The sequence below is a fragment of the Sinocyclocheilus anshuiensis genome, unplaced genomic scaffold (genome assembly GCF_001515605.1).
Source record: "Sinocyclocheilus anshuiensis isolate Anshui unplaced genomic scaffold, SAMN03320099.WGS_v1.1 scaffold1062, whole genome shotgun sequence".
NCBI classification, from domain to species: Eukaryota; Metazoa; Chordata; class Actinopteri; order Cypriniformes; family Cyprinidae; genus Sinocyclocheilus; species Sinocyclocheilus anshuiensis.
Genome location: NW_015540895.1, coordinates 299,405 through 319,420, shown reverse-complemented (window position 1 = coordinate 319,420; position 20,016 = coordinate 299,405). Strand labels below are relative to the sequence as shown.

The 20,016-nt window shown below is 37.5% G+C and overlaps 1 pseudogene; it reads left to right on the top strand.

Annotated features, from left to right (window-relative positions):
- The window catches only part of LOC107688939 (tight junction protein ZO-1-like), a 163,070-nt pseudogene that overhangs the window by 120,832 nt on the left and 22,222 nt on the right, over window positions 1-20,016 (top strand).

The window sequence follows — 20,016 nt, the reverse complement described above, 5'->3', positions numbered from 1 at the left end:
ATAGAGAGAGAGATTTTCAAATTTGCCTCGGAGGTTTTAGTTATTTATATAATTTGTACTTTTCTTTAAACATTTGTGTTAAATAAGGAAAGTGCAGAGTGAAGACTAGAGAGACTAGTGGTCTCAGATTCATTCATTCAATATTGTATGTGTGTGTATTTATATATACATAATAAATATGCACAGGGCACACAGATATATTATGTAAATAAAAACGTTTATTTTGGATGTGTTTATTCGCTATTAATCGTTTGACAGCATTATTTATTACATTAATTTATTTATTTCCCAGAATGCTCTAATTATGCCAGAAATTGTAATCATTTGATTATAGAATAATATCATATTCTTATATAATATATCTTCTTCTTTTTTTTTATTAAATAAGCTGAAAACTGCTCTTCACCCTTATGGAGTTTCTTACCATGTAAACGCATGAGCGCACAGGGCTGCTGATCAAGCTTTGTTCCATCTTGCGCTGAGATCAGTTGGAGTGGCACTTTTGCTTACTGCTTTCTGCTGTCTTTGTCCCCGGCAGGGAGAATGACAGAGTGGTGATGGTCAACGCCGTCTCCATGGATAACGTGGATCATGCGTATGCAGTGCAGCAACTTCGGAAAAGTGGGAAGAATGCAAAAATAGTATGTAGGCCCGGGGGTGGAGCCACGGGCCGGAGGAGTGGCAGGGGCGACCGGCTGGGCGGGAGGAGGGACCGAGACAGAGAGCGCAGCGGCTCCAGAGAGAGGAGTCTGTCCCCACGCTCGGACCGCCACTCTGTGTCCTCCAACCTCCCCCCACGCCCAGCCAAGGTCACCCTCATCAAGTCCCGCAAGAATGAAGGTGAACATGGTGCTTCGACCCTGCCGATCGGTGTCGCCCAATCACTTTGTCTTACCAATTATAACACTGTTGTTTCCAAGCAGTTTCACATCACTAAAGGCTCATTCTCACCAACAATGGTAACTATAGCAATAACTAATATTAGCATCCACACCAACTGATGATAATGTTCTGGTTATCATAAACTATTATATCACCTGACGCTTTAAATGCTCGAGCTCTTTAAAGTTGGGTGGATTCTGATTGGCTCTCAATGTTTTCGTAATTCATCAGCTGGAAAAAATTGTTCTGGAAATGATGCCACGATATCGCATCATCTGTGTCGCTATTGTTATAGTTGTAGGATGGACCACACTACAACTGTATCGTTATAATTATCACCCTTGGTGTGAACAGCCCTTATGACGCAACGAGTTTCCAGCTGGTCTGCCCACTGTGAAAGTGAAAATGCTGCATGAAACAACATAATCACATATCAATCAATCAGTAAATAAATAAAAGTCAGAGACTGAAAAGTCTAAAAATTATTTTAATTAGCACTTTTTAATCTAATTTGAATATTTTCAAAATATACATAAAGAAGTCTGATATATTTAAGTGAGAAGTTCATTTGAAAAATTACAATAAAAAATATATGATTATAGTAGATTAATAAATAAAAGTCACCACCACTGAAAAGGATTTTAATTTGCACTTTTAAGTGAATAAATAAATAAGACCAGTTTTTAGATCATTTCAAATTAATTATACTTAAAAATAAATGAAGAGTTCATTTGCAAAAACAGAACATTTAAAAATGGTCAAAAATCATGTTTATTTTGTCCTGCATTCCAATTAATATTTGTAGAAAATATTTAAGAAAAATATGTTACGTTTATATATTAAATATATTTATATATGATATAATTTCTATGAATATAAATATATACATGTAAATACATGTAAATATTTTCATATTTATATATAATAAACTATATGAATATAAATATATACATGTAAATGTTTTCTAAATGTATACTGTATGTGTGTGTATTTATATATACATAATAAATATACACAGTACACACAGATATATTATGTAAATAAAAACTTTTATTTTGGATGTGATGAATTGCGATTAATCATTTGACAGCACTAAAAATGTATAAAATCTGTGATGCTTTTAAGTTCACACTTTTCACATTTAATATGAATGTTTTCAATACAAATAATATCAAGTCTGATAGATATAATTTATATGAGTTGAATTAAAAGTTGATTTGAATAATCACAAAAAAAAAGATAATATTTGTTTTAATTTCGAAAAGTGCAAATTAAAAGAAATTTCAAAAAGTGCAAACTAATTTTTCACTAGTGCTCTCAGACTTGTGCTTTGAACTTTGCTATTCTCATAGAATTGCAACGATTTATTGTTATAATCAACGTCCTTGATGTGAACAGGCCTCAACATGATGTGACAAGTTTCCTGCTGGTTTGTCCAAAATGACAGTGAAAATGCTGCACAAAACAACATAATCACGTCCAGTCAGAACATATAGCTGGCGTTTAACATTTAGGCCCAATGACATTTTGCTGTCTTTATAGCTAACATATGCTAACATTGTGTATGTGATTCTGCGTTTTACTCTGTAAGCAGAATACGGGCTTCGCCTGGCCAGCCACATCTTCGTAAAGGACATTTCCCCCGAGAGCCTGGCAGCCCGAGACGGAAACATACAGGAGGGAGACGTAGTGCTCAAGGTAAGAGAAATGAGCACCTGTAGGGGAGGGGAAACAGATGGAAGGAGAGAAGAGAAGAGAATGTGTGAAGTGACATATTTAGTGATGTGACGAATGCAGACTTTTGCTAATGGAGATGTGTGATGTTGACATCTTTTCTTTTGTTTACTCGTCATCTAGATTAATGGCACGGTGACTGAGAATCTGTCCCTGATCGATGCTAAGAAGCTGATCGAGAGGTCAAAGGGCAAGCTGAAGATGGTGGTGCAGAGAGACGAGAGGGCGACCCTGCTCAATATCCCAGACCTGGATGACAGCATACCTTCAGCTAATGCCTCTGACAGAGATGGTGAGAGAGTCTCTGTACAGCACACATCAAAATGGATTTGATTCGTTCTGTTCAATTATACCTTCAAGTGGTGTTTTTAAATATTTAGTGGAAAACACAGTTTTACAGTTAGTATGCTGTTACTTTCATTCACGAAGCAGTTGATCGGTTCTACTTAGTAAACTGAAATTCATTTTTGTTTTTTTTCCTGTTTATTTATATATTACATTTTTTTAGAATATCTGTTTATGCATTTGGATTTAAATTTGTTTTTATCAGTACCTTAAAAAGCAAGCTAATTGTGTGCCATTATTTTTTTCTCATTGAATATATATAAAAAAAATAAGCTTTTTTTTTTTTTTTTTTAAAGCATAAACCTCTGGGAAAATTGTTGGAAACACAATTTATATTTAAAACCAGTGTTATTGTAGTATTATTTCTATACAATTAATGTTTTTGTTTTTATATTTTTAGATTATTTACATTTTACTTACATTTTTTTGTAACAAATGTGTATTTTTTTTTCTTACCATACAATTATTTTTATTTTGTTTTAAAGCGATGTTTAAATTATAAATATTTAAAAATATTTTTGTTTTAAGCGATGTTGTTCCTGTTAACTAAAATTGAAACTTTTAACAATCATTAAAAATAAAGCTAAAATAAAATAAATTATAAATATGAGAAAACTTGAACAAACTTTTAAAAATGCTAAATGTTGGCTTGGCAACTAATTGAAATAAAGCAAGTTTAAGTTCAAGTACTAAAATTAACTATTAATAAATTACTGTACATTAACTAATTAAATATAAAAATTAAATAACAATAATAATAATAATGACCAGAGCACACAACAACATTAAAACTTATTAGATAAAAAACCATTAAAACATTAACATTAAAACTTTTTACATAAAAATAAATGTATCATTTCTGCGCCCTCTAGCGGCGAAAATTACATATTGTGCCTTTAAGCACCCGTGGCAATATTTCGATCATTAAACAGTGTGACAAAACATTGTAAAAACACTTAAAGTGCCTTAATATATTTAAAACTGTAATATTAAAAGATCAAATTCAGTAATCACCATATTAATGATGCATAGTTTACATAGGCAAGCAGATGAGGCCGGAATATGAACGCAATCCGCTTAATGGTTCAGTGTTTTCCTTGTAATGGTTTTCTATGGGAAACAATTTAATGTGAAATTTTGCACATTGTGTATTCATATTCACATTTATATTCTGGGTTCATCTACTTGCCTGTACAAAATATACATCATCAATAAGGTGTTTACTGAATTTCACCTTTTAATATCTGCGTTTTACTACTTTACTACTTAATGCAACTGGTGGTCAGTGGAGCAAAGCTTCGTTTTGCCCGCCAGGTGAGCGTTCCTATAAGGGTGTGACGTCACGTGAAAACTATCAATAGTCAGCTTTAGGGTTACTTACTGTTATCGAACAATTGCATCTAAGCAAATGTTTTAGATGAAGAAATTACACACTTGCCACAAGCCAGATTTGACCACACACATGTTTGCAAATCCTCAGGTGTGTGAGTGTTCATGAAGTTTCTTCTGATTCTTGTTTTGAATCAGGGCCGCAGGGCCGACGGCTCAGAGAACCCGGCCAGTGTAAGTGTTTGGGTCTGGTTAACGCAGCGTCCCGAACGAACTAATGCTTTTGTGAACTTTGCACTTAAGCATGTGACGTGGGCGCTTCTCAAAGTTGTGTGACCCAATGTGTGTGTAGTGTGCTGAAATGGTGTTCTTGTTTTACCTGAACTACTTGACGTGTTCATTTCATCATCCCAACATCTCTCACCTCTGGCTGAAGCCCAACAAACCAACTTGGGTGCAGGAAATTAATTGGTTTGTATGCCCAATCCCAGCATGCATCTGTGACATCAAACATATCCCTTCATTCTCATTTCTCATGCAAATTCAAAGAACTGGTCTCAGCTGTGTGTTACCTCTTTTCTGCTGAGTGAAAACTGAAATAGGGGTGTCTGTCGAAAAAACGTACACACACACACACACAAAGGTCTGCTGCTGTCAGTTTGGCAGTGCAGGCGGAAACATGCTGCTTTTAACATCGTTTGTAGTAGTTCCTCTGCCTCAGAGAGTTCTCGGTAATACTGGCACATCTGCTCAGCCAACCATCCTTGAAAGCCATCCAATAGAATTGAAGCACCACCTGCCCCGTGTGCGAAGAGTCACAAAAAATTGGAATCTGTGAAGGCAGAGGCTGCTTCCTGAAAGCTTAGGCAGCTGCCTTTTTGCCCATCAATCCAGCTAGATTGTGATTTGAAAACTTTTTTGTGGTATGGATGTCATCACTGAATTTCTGGTTTAGGAACCAATGGGTTTAATGGACTGGAACCTTATGAGGAGCCAATTTTTATGTCCCCAATCCAATTTTTCTTAGGTGGAATGTGAAATGGTGCCAGAATGGGTATGGCACTGTGCTAACAAAATATGCTAAAAAGTTTTAACAAACATTCTATTAACATTACTGGAAGACGTTTGTTCAACTTTGAGAAAACCTTGCTAGAACGTTTTTAGAACATTCCCTGGTAGATGGGATGTTTGAGAACATGCAGCAAAATTTCCTGTCACACTGAGAACATAAGAGAAAATACCTGCACATACATCAAAACAGATTAATATTTTTGCCTGTCTGCTACCTCCCATGTCACAAAGTTGGGTCTGTTGGCGTTCTTATGGTGCTGATTTTCAGAGTGATTAGTCACATGGCATTTGCTGAACAACTGCCATTGAGAAGTATTGTACACCTCCACTTTGTTTTAACCTTGTAAGAGTGAAAGAGCGAGATCCAACATTTTTCTACTTGCTCTTTCGAAGTTGATTTTACCAGCCTGGTTCCGGATTGTCAATCTGTTAACTAGGGAAAAAGACTGTGTGTTTCAAGATGTCCTGCCAAGTTCTTCCCTCCCTTTTCTCTTTCATTTGAAAACTAGATAATCACACCAGTGTTTTGAAACCGGTGCATTGCAAAATAAGTAGAATCAACTCCTGAAAGAGAGAAGAAAATGTCTATACAACATCCAGTCAGACCAATGTTTTGGCACAAATTCATTGGGCACTTGGACGCAAACCAAATTAGGCAGATGCCAACATGAGCATGCTCTCACTCTCAAAACCAGTAATATTTATACATTTTAATGGGCCCTTTTTTTTTTTTAGTTTTGTATGAAATTAAAAATCGGCACTGTTAGGTCGGCACTAAATTCCAATGTAAAATTTGGGTCCTGATGCAAAACCAGTTGGGGAGTTTCTGAATTACACAACTTATTGTAGATCAAAAAGCTCTTCACATTCCCGTACCAGAATGTAATAGTTCTTTGAAATAGTGCTGCCCTCCTCAGCAATGACTATTTTTCTCTCATAGTCGGTTTTATGGATCATAGGATCTGTAAAGACCCTCGAGCGGACAGTGATGGCTTTAATGCTTTGAGGTATAGTGCGTTATGCCACACACTTATCCTCAATGTCATCAGCCAAGGCTTTTTATTGAGCCACACCGTAATTGCTGGAAAAGATATTCGTCATTGTCATGAATAAAACAGGACCACATGTGGTGACCCGGCCCTGCAGAGATGGACCGTTTCTGCAGTCTGTGGATGTCAGCCGCTGTTGTTTACTGTGACAATAAAGGTCACGGGCCGGACCTGTCATCTTTGGCCACGTGCCGATTTTTGGAGTGCCTCAATGGCGGTGGTGCACCTGGAGTCCTTTTCTCTTCCCGTCTTTCTCTCTCTCTCTGTCTCTGTCTCCTCCATTACTTCAGATCAGATGGGCTGCGCTAAATATAGTCCAACAAAGGAGCTGCAAAGCACAGCTGTGACCTTCAAGACTACCTAGCTGCCCTAGCCACACAACGTCCTCCCTCTCTCCCCATCTACCTCGCTCTCATCTGCCATTTGTCTTTCAGTGTAAACAGTGTTTTATGGGTTGTGTGCTTAGGCTTGATAGTGTGGAAAAAGCAGTGTTGTTTTTGGTTGTCCTGCTGAGAGCAGAGCATGCATTAATCATCAAAAGCTTTAACCGAACAGCACAAAAGCTCATTTCATTCCGCACTGTACCGTATATTTTTTTAGTGTCCTGTATATAGGTGTATTATTGACTGTACTTTCACTTACGGCCTGAAACATACTCTCCCAAGTACGTGAATTAGCGATGGGCGCTTTCGAAACACTGCTTTGTGAAGTTTCGAAACCTTTGCAAATAATTTGTTTTTCATTAACATTTCGAAGCATGTTGCAAACTGTCAAAGTCACATTATTTTAGTAAATGAGGCTTCGTTATGTCATAACTCTTTCAAAATGCTTTCAAAATTTCGAAATTTTGGTGGTTCGCCGCTAGCGGGTGATTTGTTGTATTTACACCATTCTGACCAGCAGGTGTCACCTTTGAAGACAGTGAATCATTTTTATAAGCATTTGGTGCAATGGATTCAAAGTTTTGAAAAGCTTTGTTTCTCCCATTGCATTCTCAGCGTCGCCACAAGGGATACTATAATGGACATTCGCGTAAAACGTCAGTTTTCTCTTCCAGGTTGACTACTGTCATGACGAGAGCAACATATTGAAAATCTCGCGGAGCTAGTTAAATTTGACTCTGGTTTAATAGCACAGATAATGATCGTGACTCTATCGCCCCCTAGAGTACTTGGGTTTGTTACAAACATTATTTGTTATTAAATAATGCAAGGTCGCGTATTAAGTAACCAAGCCACATTTTTCGTTCACCAAGCATTCACTTCTGCGTTTGGGTACTTGTGTTGAGAATGTTTCTGGCCTTAGGAGGAAATGTTTTCATTTTCAACGTATATTCGATATGCCTGATTCATTTGAGCACATTTTATGCTGTTTGTTTCAAATCAGTCGGTTAAAAAAATTTTTTTTTTTTCGGTTGTCAATCGGTTGTTCAGTGAGCCAAAAGACAAAAAAGCTCATTCACTGGTTTGTTTCTGTTATCACTCACAAGTTTTCCAGTAGTGCCTATATCTGTTTTTGTGAGAAAATAAGTATTTAGTTAAATACGACTTTAACAGTGTTACTGGTTATGATAATTTAAGTTGTTTTGTACAATGCATAAGCATTAGTGACATCAATTTGGAAAATCATGTTAGCAGTTTGGTTCATCCAGACTGTTACAATTACTTTTTCAAAAGACTGATTGATTATCATTCAAAATTGATTCATTCAAAAGGGAAAAAGTCAATATTATTGTCATAAGTTATGCAAATTTGTGTTCTTTAGAAGTATATAATTTAAATAATATATAAGTTTGAGTTTAATGCTGTCATGATCCTAATTGTCTTAGAGACTTTTATGACTGTTAAGTTGAATAATCATTCTAAGAATTGATTCGTCCAAGTTTTGCGTTGCTTATGTTTCAAACATGTCACTACCCTGAATGTTTTACTTCCAAACAAACTTCTCACACACAATCCACTGATTTAAAATGCATTGCAAATCGGTTTGACCAAATCATTCAAAGACCGATTCGTTCACAGATTTACTACAGTAAATCATAACAAGACCAATGTTTAATGTGTGTGATTCTAACAGCTTTGCTTTGTGTTGTCCTTTTTCTTCACCCACAGTCACCGAAGCCATGATGAAGACAGGGTCTCAAAGGCTGGGCCGCTTCCCGTACCTGCTAAGATGGTGGAGGAGATGCCGAAAGAGCAGACGGCAGCCAGAGAAGAGAAACAGCTCCCCCCTCTGCCAGGTCAGAGGTCACTACACACGAACACACGGTGATCGAACATACATTATTCTCAGCCTGGATTTGTGCTCAGGCGGTGACGAGCAGCGGGAGTTTGTCAGTTGTGACAGTGTCTTCACACCTGCTCCGTCCTGCTGGGCGTCTCTGTGACCTCCCAGAGCGCAACATGCTCCTGTGGTGACATTTTTGTGTGTGCGCATGTACTTTACTGAAATACTCAATGTGCTTTGATCTCCTCAGAGCCCAAGCCTGTGTACGCTCAACCTGGCCAGCCTGACGTGGACCTGCCTGTTAGTCCGGCAGACGCCCCAGTGCCCAGCGTCACGCATGATGACAGCATCTTACGGTGCGCCTCACTAACTTTCCCCAAACTCAGTGTTTTAGAGAGATTGAGAATGAAATGTCCTAGATGTCCTTATGTTTGTGTGTCCACCCTCAGGCCGAGCATGAAGCTGGTGAAGTTTAAGAAGGGCGAGAGCGTGGGGTTGAGACTCGCTGGCGGGAATGACGTTGCGGTAATGACGTTGGTATATTTGTGGCAGGAGTTTTGGAGGACAGTCCTGCTGCTAAAGAGGGCCTGGAGGAGGGAGACCAGATTCTCAGGGTGAGACGACCAAGTTTTGATTCACTGTAACCACTTCACTGCAACTTAATGCAACTTCTGTCTAAAAGCTGTTTATATAGGCAGCTACATATAAAGGGCACTTTGACAGCGATTAATTCATCAGGTTGCTAGCAATCCACCAATCAGAGCAGTGGACTGTGGAAGCGAGAGCTCTGGCAAAAGAATTGAACAGTGACCACATACTCCCATGAATTATTGCAGTTTCACTCTTAAATAGCTTATGTATTAGTATATAAATGAATATTTTGGATTCATGGTCAGTAGTATAATTTTGAGCTTCTGTTTCTGATTTGATTGATTTCTGATTTGATTTGCAGTGCTTCATGGGATGTGTAGTTCAGTGGTTATGTTGTCTGTTTACCGATTAAAAATATTTTTTCGTTTCAGATGTTGCATTGATTCAACTTGGAGCTGTTTAGTTTGATTTACGTCTCCTTACTAGTTTTTTTCTTTAATGCTTAAATAGAATTCTGGAACTATTTTTATAATAACTAGTCTTTATAATAATATTAATTTTTGTAATATGCACAAAAATATATTAAAATACACAATAATATTTGGTTAAATACATTTTTTAAGTATTTTAGTATTGTTTATTTTTATATTTTCGTTTTTATTTACATTTTAGTTGAAGATTTAGTATTTTTGTTAGTTTTAGTTTTTTTTTATAATTCTATTTAGTTCTTATTAATGTTTATTTCAGTTTTAGTTTAGTCATTTTAGTTAAGTTATTCTAGCTGAATAGAGTTTAAGTTTTTTAATATATTATTTTGGTTAATGTTTATTTCAATTAACAATTTTTTATGGTTTCCATTTTAGTTAGCTAAAATAACTCTCTAGATAGATAACTCTCGATTTTCTCTAGATACATTTTTTATAAATTTCATTTATTTATAATGTACACTCCCTTCGACAGTTTTTGCCAACAAGATATCTAATAAGGCAGCATAATTTGCTGCCCATTATTTGGAACAGGCTTCTGGTCAGGCAGCCCAGAGATGCCTAAAAATGTTGCTTAGGAAGTTGCTTTATGTTCTTCATGCTAATTGTGTGTGTGTGTGTGTGTGTGTGTGTGTGTGTGTGTGTGTGTTTGTGAGAATGGGCAATTCTGTCTGATGTTGATACCTGCTTGGTTTATGCTCAAGTCATTTAATCTCTTACAGTTTCTCAGCAGTTGAGCCTGAAGATGTTTGTGGTGGCGTTTAGCTCTTGTGATTAATAACTCGAGTGGGACTCTTAAAGGCCTGTGGGTGAAGGGAGATTTGGTGTCCCGGCTTTTATAACCTTCTGTTTACGGGCCCTTTAATGGCAGTCCTAGTTTTATGGCGGTTCGCACTTCCAAAATGTCCCTCTCGTGCTGTTTAGATGCCGTTAAACCTCAGTGTGTGTGAAGATGCTTGCCTTCTCTCAGGATGGTTTCCCTGGTGACGTTGGTTTCCATCTCCTTTCTGCCAAACGCAGCCTCTTTCTCTTCCTCTCTGGGGTTTTCCAACGTGTCTATTCTTTATTCAGAACAATTGTCACCTTCCCTTTCTCACAAACCTCACCACACAGTCACACTTTTTCACAAACCTGTCTTGAAACTTTCCTCTCATTCGTTAGACCCCTTTAGAGAGAAGTTTTTGTTCTAAATGGCTTTTCTTTAAACCCTCCCCAGGTAAACAATGTGGATTTTGCAAACATCATCCGCGAGGAGGCAGTGCTGTTTCTGCTGGACCTGCCCAAAGGAGAGGAGGTCACCATCCTGGCCCAGAAAAAGAAAGATGGTGAGGATATGTCACCTCTTAAAATTTAATATGAATCCCTGTTCGTAAACCATTGAGACATATCATCAGAAGTGTCCCTCGCACAGTCCATAAGTAAACTCACGCCTTTGTACTTTCCTTATGCATTTCTGGAAAACGTGACTTGATTTTGGGCAGATTTTGATTTTGACCAACACTTTAAAGTTTGGGTTTGTTACAACAATGTCTAAATAGCTATTGGGCAAAAAATGAAAGTAGAATTAGAGGACAAGCATGGTAATAAGATTACAATGACAAGATAATTAAACCAGTAACATCATAATCTAGCTGGTTTCCAGTCAAATCTTCATGGTTTCTCCCTGAATATTGTTTTACTCAAGACTGTCCAGATGCAAGATCCTATCCCCATTCCTAAATGTGCGAAAATTCGTGCATTATTGTAATGCTTTTAGCCAGTTTGCGCTATGCCAAACTAGAAGTATTAGAAATATCTCACTGCCTGATTGGAAATGAAAGATATATTGTAATTTCTAGCTAATCAAAAGAGCTTTTTTAGCACTAGGTTAAGCTAGATTGAAAACGAGTGCATTATTGTCCTATCTTCTTGTAGCTAATCAAAACCGCTTTCCTCAACCAGTTAATGCTAGGCTAAGGTCAATACCTGATCAAAAACAAACGTCTTATCCTGATATCTCGTTCAAGCTACTTGAAATAGCTTTTCTTAACAAGTTAGCTGACTGAAAACACAAAAAGGGAAATGTTTAATTGGACCGTTTTAGCTTCGTAATATGCGGAAGGGCGAGGAGATTCTGGGGAGAGATAGGATCTTGTACAACATTATATTATGAAAGTTAAAAAATTCAACCTAAAGAATAAACCAGCCTAACCTGATTTGCTGATCCACCAAGCTGGTTTCTGCTGGTCAGACTGATCTGGTTCTTAATGGTTTTAAAGGGATTTTGGACACTTGTCAGACTTGTCAGTCTGATAAACTAAACCAGATAAGACCAGCAAAACACCTTAAACTGTTTCAAGCTTTTTATCAGAAACACAAAATAATAATGCCGTAAATCTCTTTGCTTCCCAGTATACCGGCGCATTGTAGAGTCTGACGTAGGTGACTCGTTCTACATCAGGACCCATTTTGAGTACGAGAAGGAGTCGCCCTACGGCCTGAGCTTCAATAAGGGGGAGGTCTTCAGAGTGGTTGACACCCTTTACAACGGCAAACTGGGCTCTTGGCTCGCCATCCGCATCGGCAAGAACCACCAAGAGGTGGAACGGGGCATCATCCCCAACAAGAATAGGTACAGAAGCCATTTGTATTAGTTTGCATTGAGTCATGTGTTTAATATGTAGAGTTGTTGAAGTTTGAGCTGTTGTTTTGTGTTCTCTGCAGGGCTGAGCAGTTATCGAGTGTCCAATACACTCTCCCAAGGACTCCAGGAGGGGATCGGGCTGATTTCTGGAGGTTCAGAGGCCTCCGTAGCTCCAAACGCAACCTGAGGAAAAGCAGAGAGGACCTTTCTGCTCAACCCGTCCAAACAAAGTTCCCCGCTTATGAAAGAGTGGTGCTTCGAGAAGGTAGGCTGTTTGTAGACCTGCTTTTAGTTGCTATGGTTATTTCAGGTTTGAGCATCAATTTTTGAAGCTTAGCTAATCATTTTCAGTTTGTCTGTGGATGTTTGCAGGAAATAATCTGATAGGCTTGCATTGAAGGACAACGTTTTGTAGATATCTAGTTAACCTGTTGTTTCTCCTGCTTAAAAAGCTGGTTTTTTGAGGCCAGTGGTTATTTTTGGGCCCATTGCGGATGTTGCGAGAGAGAAACTGTCCAGAGAGGGTCCTGACCTCTTTGAACTTGCAAGTAAGTTCTGCGTAATGAGATTTTTCGTTTTTTTTTTTTTTTATATTAAGAAGGTATAAAACATCTTTTTCTCCTTCCCTCAGAGAGTGAACCCAGAGACGCAGGCACAGACCAGCGCAGCTCTGGAATCATTCGTCTCCATACCATTAAACAGATCATTGACCGAGTGAGTATGGACTTGGATAATTTAGTTAACTGCCATTCCATCTGAGCGTAGACTCACAGACCCTGCAAAGACCCAGCTGGTGTCTCATGATTCTGTTTGTGCTGCTAGGACAAGCATGCCGTGCTGGACATCACCCCCAATGCGGTGGATCGTCTGAATTACGCTCAGTGGTACCCCATCGTGGTGTTCCTGAATCCCGACAGCAAGCAGGGTGTCAAGAACATGAGGACCAGGCTCTGTTCCGAGTCCAGGAAGAGCGCCCGGAAGCTGTATGAGCGTGCTCTCAAACTGAGAAAGAACAACCATCACCTCTTCACCAGTGAGTAGACTCAAACATCAAAATAATATCATTAGTCTCATGTTGTTACAAAACTGTGTTAGACTTTCTTTAGTGCATGGAACACAAAAGGAGCAATTTTGAAGCATGTCCAGGACAATCTAGTTCTTATAATGAATGAGAACTTTTGCAAGCTACAAAAGTACCGTTAAAAGTTGTTTTAAAGGCAAGTACCACTTGTGGTGTATTTGTAGTTAAGTAAATTGCGGTTCTACTTCCTTTTAGCCACCATCAACTTAAACAACATGAACGACGGGTGGTATGGCGCTTTGAAAGAGACCACCCAGCAGCAGCAGAACCAGTTGGTCTGGGTCTCAGAGGGCAAGGTAAGCTTCTCTAGTTTTGTGCCTCGATGTCCGAATGTTTCTTTTTTGTCTAGAGCCCCACCCCCCATTTATGAGTCAACACAACACTGCTCTCTGGAATACTTGATTCTGATTGATCAGTCGTGGTCGTTGGTTAAATATTTTGCTATAGTTACACTGTGATTGAATAAATAATAATTATATACCTGTAATAAGTGGTTGAGCTATATATTGCCAAGGCCAATATATCGAACGATGCTTTGTTTTTTTGGTTTTGTTTTGTTTTTTTCTCATTTTATTTATGGGCATCGGCCATTTAATTTTTTCTTTTTGTTGTTGGAAGAAGGACTTTTCTTTTGACAACACTAACACTGCCAATGCCTCAATAAAAAAATAATTACATAACTGTAATTGTAATTAGTGGTTGACCTATATATTGCTACGGCCACTTGCATTTTTTATGTATCGCCATTGGGCTCTATGGTTTTTTGTTTGGTTGGACTTTTATAGGGTATATGTCGAACATCACCTGACCAAGCCCGGAAAACAGGTCTCATTGCTTCCACTTGTCGGAGAACGTGTTAACAGCCGTATTAAAATAATAGCGATATCTATGGACTTTTAAGATAATCAGTTAAACTAGCTAGCTGTTTTTATTGTTGACGTTTTATTCAATTTTTCTATCTAAATGTGAAAAGAATTAAAAAAAAAAAAAAAACTTTTAGATATCAGTCCGCATATGTGATGGACATTGGTTATGATCATCATTGGTATCTACTTTGAAGGCATCTTGAGTAAAACTGCTTCATATTTAACTAAGCATATGCAAAACGCTTGAACCGGAAGCGACGAGACCCGGTTAACAGAATACGGAAGTCTGTTGCGCATAACCCCTATTATGACAGCACTAAAAAATAAAGAATTAGATATCTGTAATTATAATTGGTGGTCGACTATTATATCAGCAAGGCCAAATATATTGACTGACATTTTTCTTTTTTTAATTATCAGCATTTGCCTTTTGAGTTTTTCTGTTTGCCCAATAAGTGTCAGAACTTTTATTTTGACATCACTAAAACAGCCAATGGCTGAATGAATAATCACTATATAAATGCATTTGTAATCCTATATATCAACAAGGCTGTTTGAAATTTTATAATTATCGGCATTTGATGATCAGTATTTGTTTGTCAGAGTTGTCAGAAGAATTTGGCTTTCTATTATTAGTAAACTGTATAACTGAATAAATAATTATATAACCATAGTTAAAATTGAAAAACTAAATAAATCTTAATATAGCTCTCAGCCGATATATATCTGATACAATAAACAAAAAGTCTAATATCGGCTGATAACCGATATCGAACAAATATATTGTGTATCCCTAAAACAATTTCTGCTTAAAACAATATTTATTTTCTGTTAATTCATTTATTTGGTTCGTAGACATGTAAAACATTCCATTTGTTTACTATATTGAAAAAACAAACTTTTAAGAGCAAAAAAAAGCAGAGCTATTTCTGCTTTTACACGGTTACAGACCAAGCGTTTGATATGCATTAGTTTCCACTCTCACCCATCCATCATTTCATTTCCACTGCTGTGGGTCATCAAACTCATCCTAACCATCCCTCCCTCCCCCTCTCCACATGCAGGCAGATGGCGCTCCTGACAATGACCTTGACATCCACGACGACCGCCTCTCCTACCTCTCGGCACCGGGCAGTGAGTACAGCATGTACAGCACCGACAGCCGCCACACTTCCGACTACGAGGACACCGATACGGAGGGCGGGGCCTACACCGACCAGGAGCTGGATGAGACCATGAACGATGAGGTGGGCCTGCCCAGCGAGCCTGCCATCACACGCTCGTCTGAACCTGTCCGAGAGGACCCGCCGGTCATCCAGGACGCAACTGGGTACCCGAGCTACCAGCAAGCTGTGCCACAACCGGAGCCAGTTAACCGCATCGACCCAGCCGGATTTAAGATGGCAGCGACTCAGCAGGTACAGAATATGAGTACCATTATGTGTGTGTGTTGGTTACTTTTACTCTTCACTTCATTGGAACTTCTGTAAAGGTTTATGTGGGTCATTTTTGCTATGCAGTGCTTTTTGAACTTTCTAACTTTTAAAAGATGAATATGCTTGTGTTGTAATTTAATTATGTTATAATTGTAATTTAATTATGTAATTTAATTATACATCTAAAAATGTAGTATTTCTATAAACGATGCTCAGGCACTTAATTAAAATACTAATTATAACCTATTCACATACTGGCAAGAAAAACATAAGATGGAACCTGACAAGATGAAAATAAGAATCTGAAGTTAGCCATTGTTTAGTGAGGAGAGTTAGCTTACGTAAGGGTGTCAGCTTGGTAGGTTTTTATTTATTTTATTGTTTTGTATCTATCTATCTATCTATCATTATTTGTTTTATATAAAGGTGCTAGGTAGCTTGGTAGAATTTTTTTTTTTTTTTTTACAATTTTGTTTTTAAACTTTATACTCATTTTTCTTTTTATCACACAAGATATAATGATTCAAGTCAGACCAATTAATATCACAAAAAATCACAAAATTATATCAAATCTGTTGTTAATGCTTGCTGATGTTTGTGCAGATGTCACTTCCTGGAGAAATATGACATTAAGGAATTGGCTTTTATTAGTTAAAGGGATAAAGTTAGTCTTTAGGGCTTTGTTAGTTATTAAGATATACAGAAGACTGACCGGATGAAAGTTAAACTGGAGGACACAGGGAAAAATTTAACTGTTAACCAAAAACCAGTATTCCCAAATAAATAAATAAATATATACATGTATGTATGTGAAGAGTTTGGTTCCAAAATGCTATAAATCCATTTTTGATTAATTTGAGTAAAAATGTGTTTTCTTTACCAAGAAAGTGGCAAGATGAAAACCACTATTTTCTGTTTCAAACTTTCACAAAGCATCTTTAGGTTATAATAACATAAAAAAATTCAAATCCAGATTTTGATTTTCAAAGATTTATTATAAAATTGTATTATTTTTTTCCCCAAAATGCAATAAATCCATGACACATTTTTTCTTTTCCCAAAATGCAATAAATCCATGACACATTTTTTTTTTCCAAAATGCAATAAATCCATTGAATCAATATAAAAGTTATTTTTCATATTGAAACTGCTGAAAATACAGAACATAGTTGATCCACATATGACAGCCTATGAACTTGGTCAATACTAATCTTATATACAGGCACTGGACTAAAAATACATTCAATCAGTCATCGCTCCCAAAAAGAATTCAACGGGTCATCTTGTTAATGCTATAAATTAATTACAACAATGAAAGAAAATTTTATCATGAACATACATGAACAACAATATCACAGTAAACCACAGAAATTCCAAAATGACATTTCTCTTACATTCAACTTCCGAAAGTGCATTCATCTTTGCCATGTTACATTCATTTAGTGCTATACGCTGTATTAACAAAAACATTAATAGCATAAATAAAAACACTTACACTGACAAGCTACGCAATATCGCGTTCATAATCGAATGCGACTCATCTGCGATTATGAACGCGATATTGCAGTGATCTACGGCTCTGTGTATTAAATGCCGCTCCATCTGAAAGCACGTGATGGAGATTTACTATTAATCACAGAACCGGCTTTACTGACGAGATGCGCATGACAATCACATGCGATTTATTGTGCAGCCCTAAGTTTGTTTGTTGATCACAAAGTACAAAATAGATGAGGAAAACTAGGATGCCGGGTGTATTCAAAGCGCCGCCATTACTGTCTACAGTGCGTGGAATGGTGCGCTGTGATTGGTTGAGCGGATATATCGCATTCTGCAGAGACGGGAGACTGGGGTTTGTCGCGGTTTGGAAAGAAAGGGAGAAAACATGACAGAATAACTCGGCGGATATCACATTTTGCGTAAAATTTTAAATTTACTTTTCAATACCGACCAGATACAATACTGATTTTGGCGGAAACTCAATTTTATCAAAAATGGCGTTTATTGCGTTTTGGAACCAAACTCTTCATATATATCAGAATGTACTGCATAGTAGAAATTACCATATAACTCAACAAAAACCATTTTCCTTCCTTTGGTGCATTATATGAAATGTAAACCTGTATTTCCTGCCCTAATAACATTTGAAACTGCATATGCAACAGGACTGGACCACTACCTAGTTTCTGCTTCCTGTAAAGCTAAAGACACTATTTTATTCAAAAGCACACTTAAGTTTGTATGAGCAGGTGATATTCTTTACCAGACAAACTCTTATTCAGCTTTCAGTAGCTACCAGTTAACCTGGTTAAGGATGCTTTGGTGGTCGTAGCTGCTAGTTGTAGCTGGTGCTGTCTGTAACCTCTTTGCCCCATACTCCACAGCAAGCAGAGGCTGCTCTGGCCTCACCGCCCCCACCCTCTGCAGCGGCAGCAGCGCCCCCTGCTGTCCAACCCACCGCGCCACTAGCGGGTACGAACCCAGAGGAGCCGTCTGGCACCCCTCAGGCCGACTCCCTTAACAGCCCTGTCCCCGTTCCCGACCCCGAGCCCGAACCTGAGCTCACTCAGCCCCCAACACACGACCCCCACCAGTTGCTTCCTCCTGGCCCAGATCCAAAGGTACCAGCACCACCGGAAGCTGGACCCGCTCCCGGCCCGGTTCAGCCCAGCTCTCTCTTTCTCAACCTTGCCTGTGTCTATCACTCTTTTCTTTGACTCCTCCCACTCCACTGTCTGCATGAATGCTCCGCCCACCCCACACGTGTGCTGCGTGTGTTCCTCTGACACTACGGCAGAGACTGTGTAACTGGTACACATGCACCACAAGAGGATGAGGACCTGTTGCATAAGTAGAAGTGCAGTCTCCTCACATGTTGCCTCGTACTTCCTCTTGCATGGCTCCTAATTTATGACTTTCAGCTTGTTCTGTCTGTAGTAGGGCAGGGCGATATATTGCATCGTCATGAATGTGACGGCTATTTGAAATGGTGCATCTTTGCGAATCTGTGACTTTTACTGCACTTTTTATTTGGCTGCTATATTTACGGACTTTTTTTCTTAGTTTATTTCTCACAATTAGCACTTTTTTCCCTGTAATTCTGCTTTTATATCTTGCAGTTGTGAGTTTGTATTTCTTTCGCAATCCTGAGTTTGTGTCTCTCAAATATAAACTCAGAATTGCGAGAAAAAAATTGTCCAGAATTGTGAGATTTAGACTCGGAAATTTAAGATATAAATGCAAAATTGTAGGAGGAAGTGTGGGAAATAAATTCAGAATTGCGAGAACTTGGAATTGCGAGAAAGTACAAATTGGGAGTTTAAAAAGTCACAATGACCTTTTTAATTTTTTTATTCTGTGGTGTCAAAAAAACAAAAAACAAATGCAAGATGTAAACTCTTTTACAATTCTTCTAAAGTAATCTTTAGAATCTATAGAAACATAATTTGAACTGTAGATATAAATCAGAATTGCAAAAAAAGATTTTTGCAATTATTTTGCAAATTATTATTTTATTTTGTTATTTTTATTCCGTAGTATGAACAGGCTTCCATAGAAAAGTCTGAATTTTGTCCACAAAATTTTTTTGTAAACTTTCCATCAGTCTTGCGACCCATGAGAGCATTAAGACAAAGGTATTTTAATAGCATCATTAACAACATTAAAGATTAAAGATGATTAGGTTTTAATTGTGTAATTACGTTTTAAGAATTCGAGTCATAAAAATTTGAATCATTTCCATTAATCAGTACAAACAGTCCACTGTAAGGAGTCAGTTCATAACTGATTCAGTGATTCATCACTTAAAATTTTCACATTTTTATAACACATATTTTTTAAATATATTAAAATGCTTTAGTAAAATTATGCATATTATATCATTTATTTTCTTGTATATCGCTATTGTTTGCATCAACATAATTTTCATTGGAATATTTTCTCCCATATTATTTATTTTTTTATGTATTATTTTATTAGTGCAGGTCACTTGAAAACTGAAACCTTGATTATTTTCACTGCATTTTAGTTCTTGAATTAATCATTTTGAACGTACTGTGCTGTTTGATGTAAACAATGGATCCTCAGAGCAAATGCATATATATATATATATATATATATATATATATATATACAGTGGGTACGGAAAGTATACAGACCCCCTTAAATTTTTCACTCTTTGTTATATTGCAGCCATTTGATAAAATCATTTAAGTTAATTTTTTTTCCTCATTAATGTACACACAGCACCCCATATTGACAGAAAAACACAGAATCGTTGACATTTTTGCAGATTTATT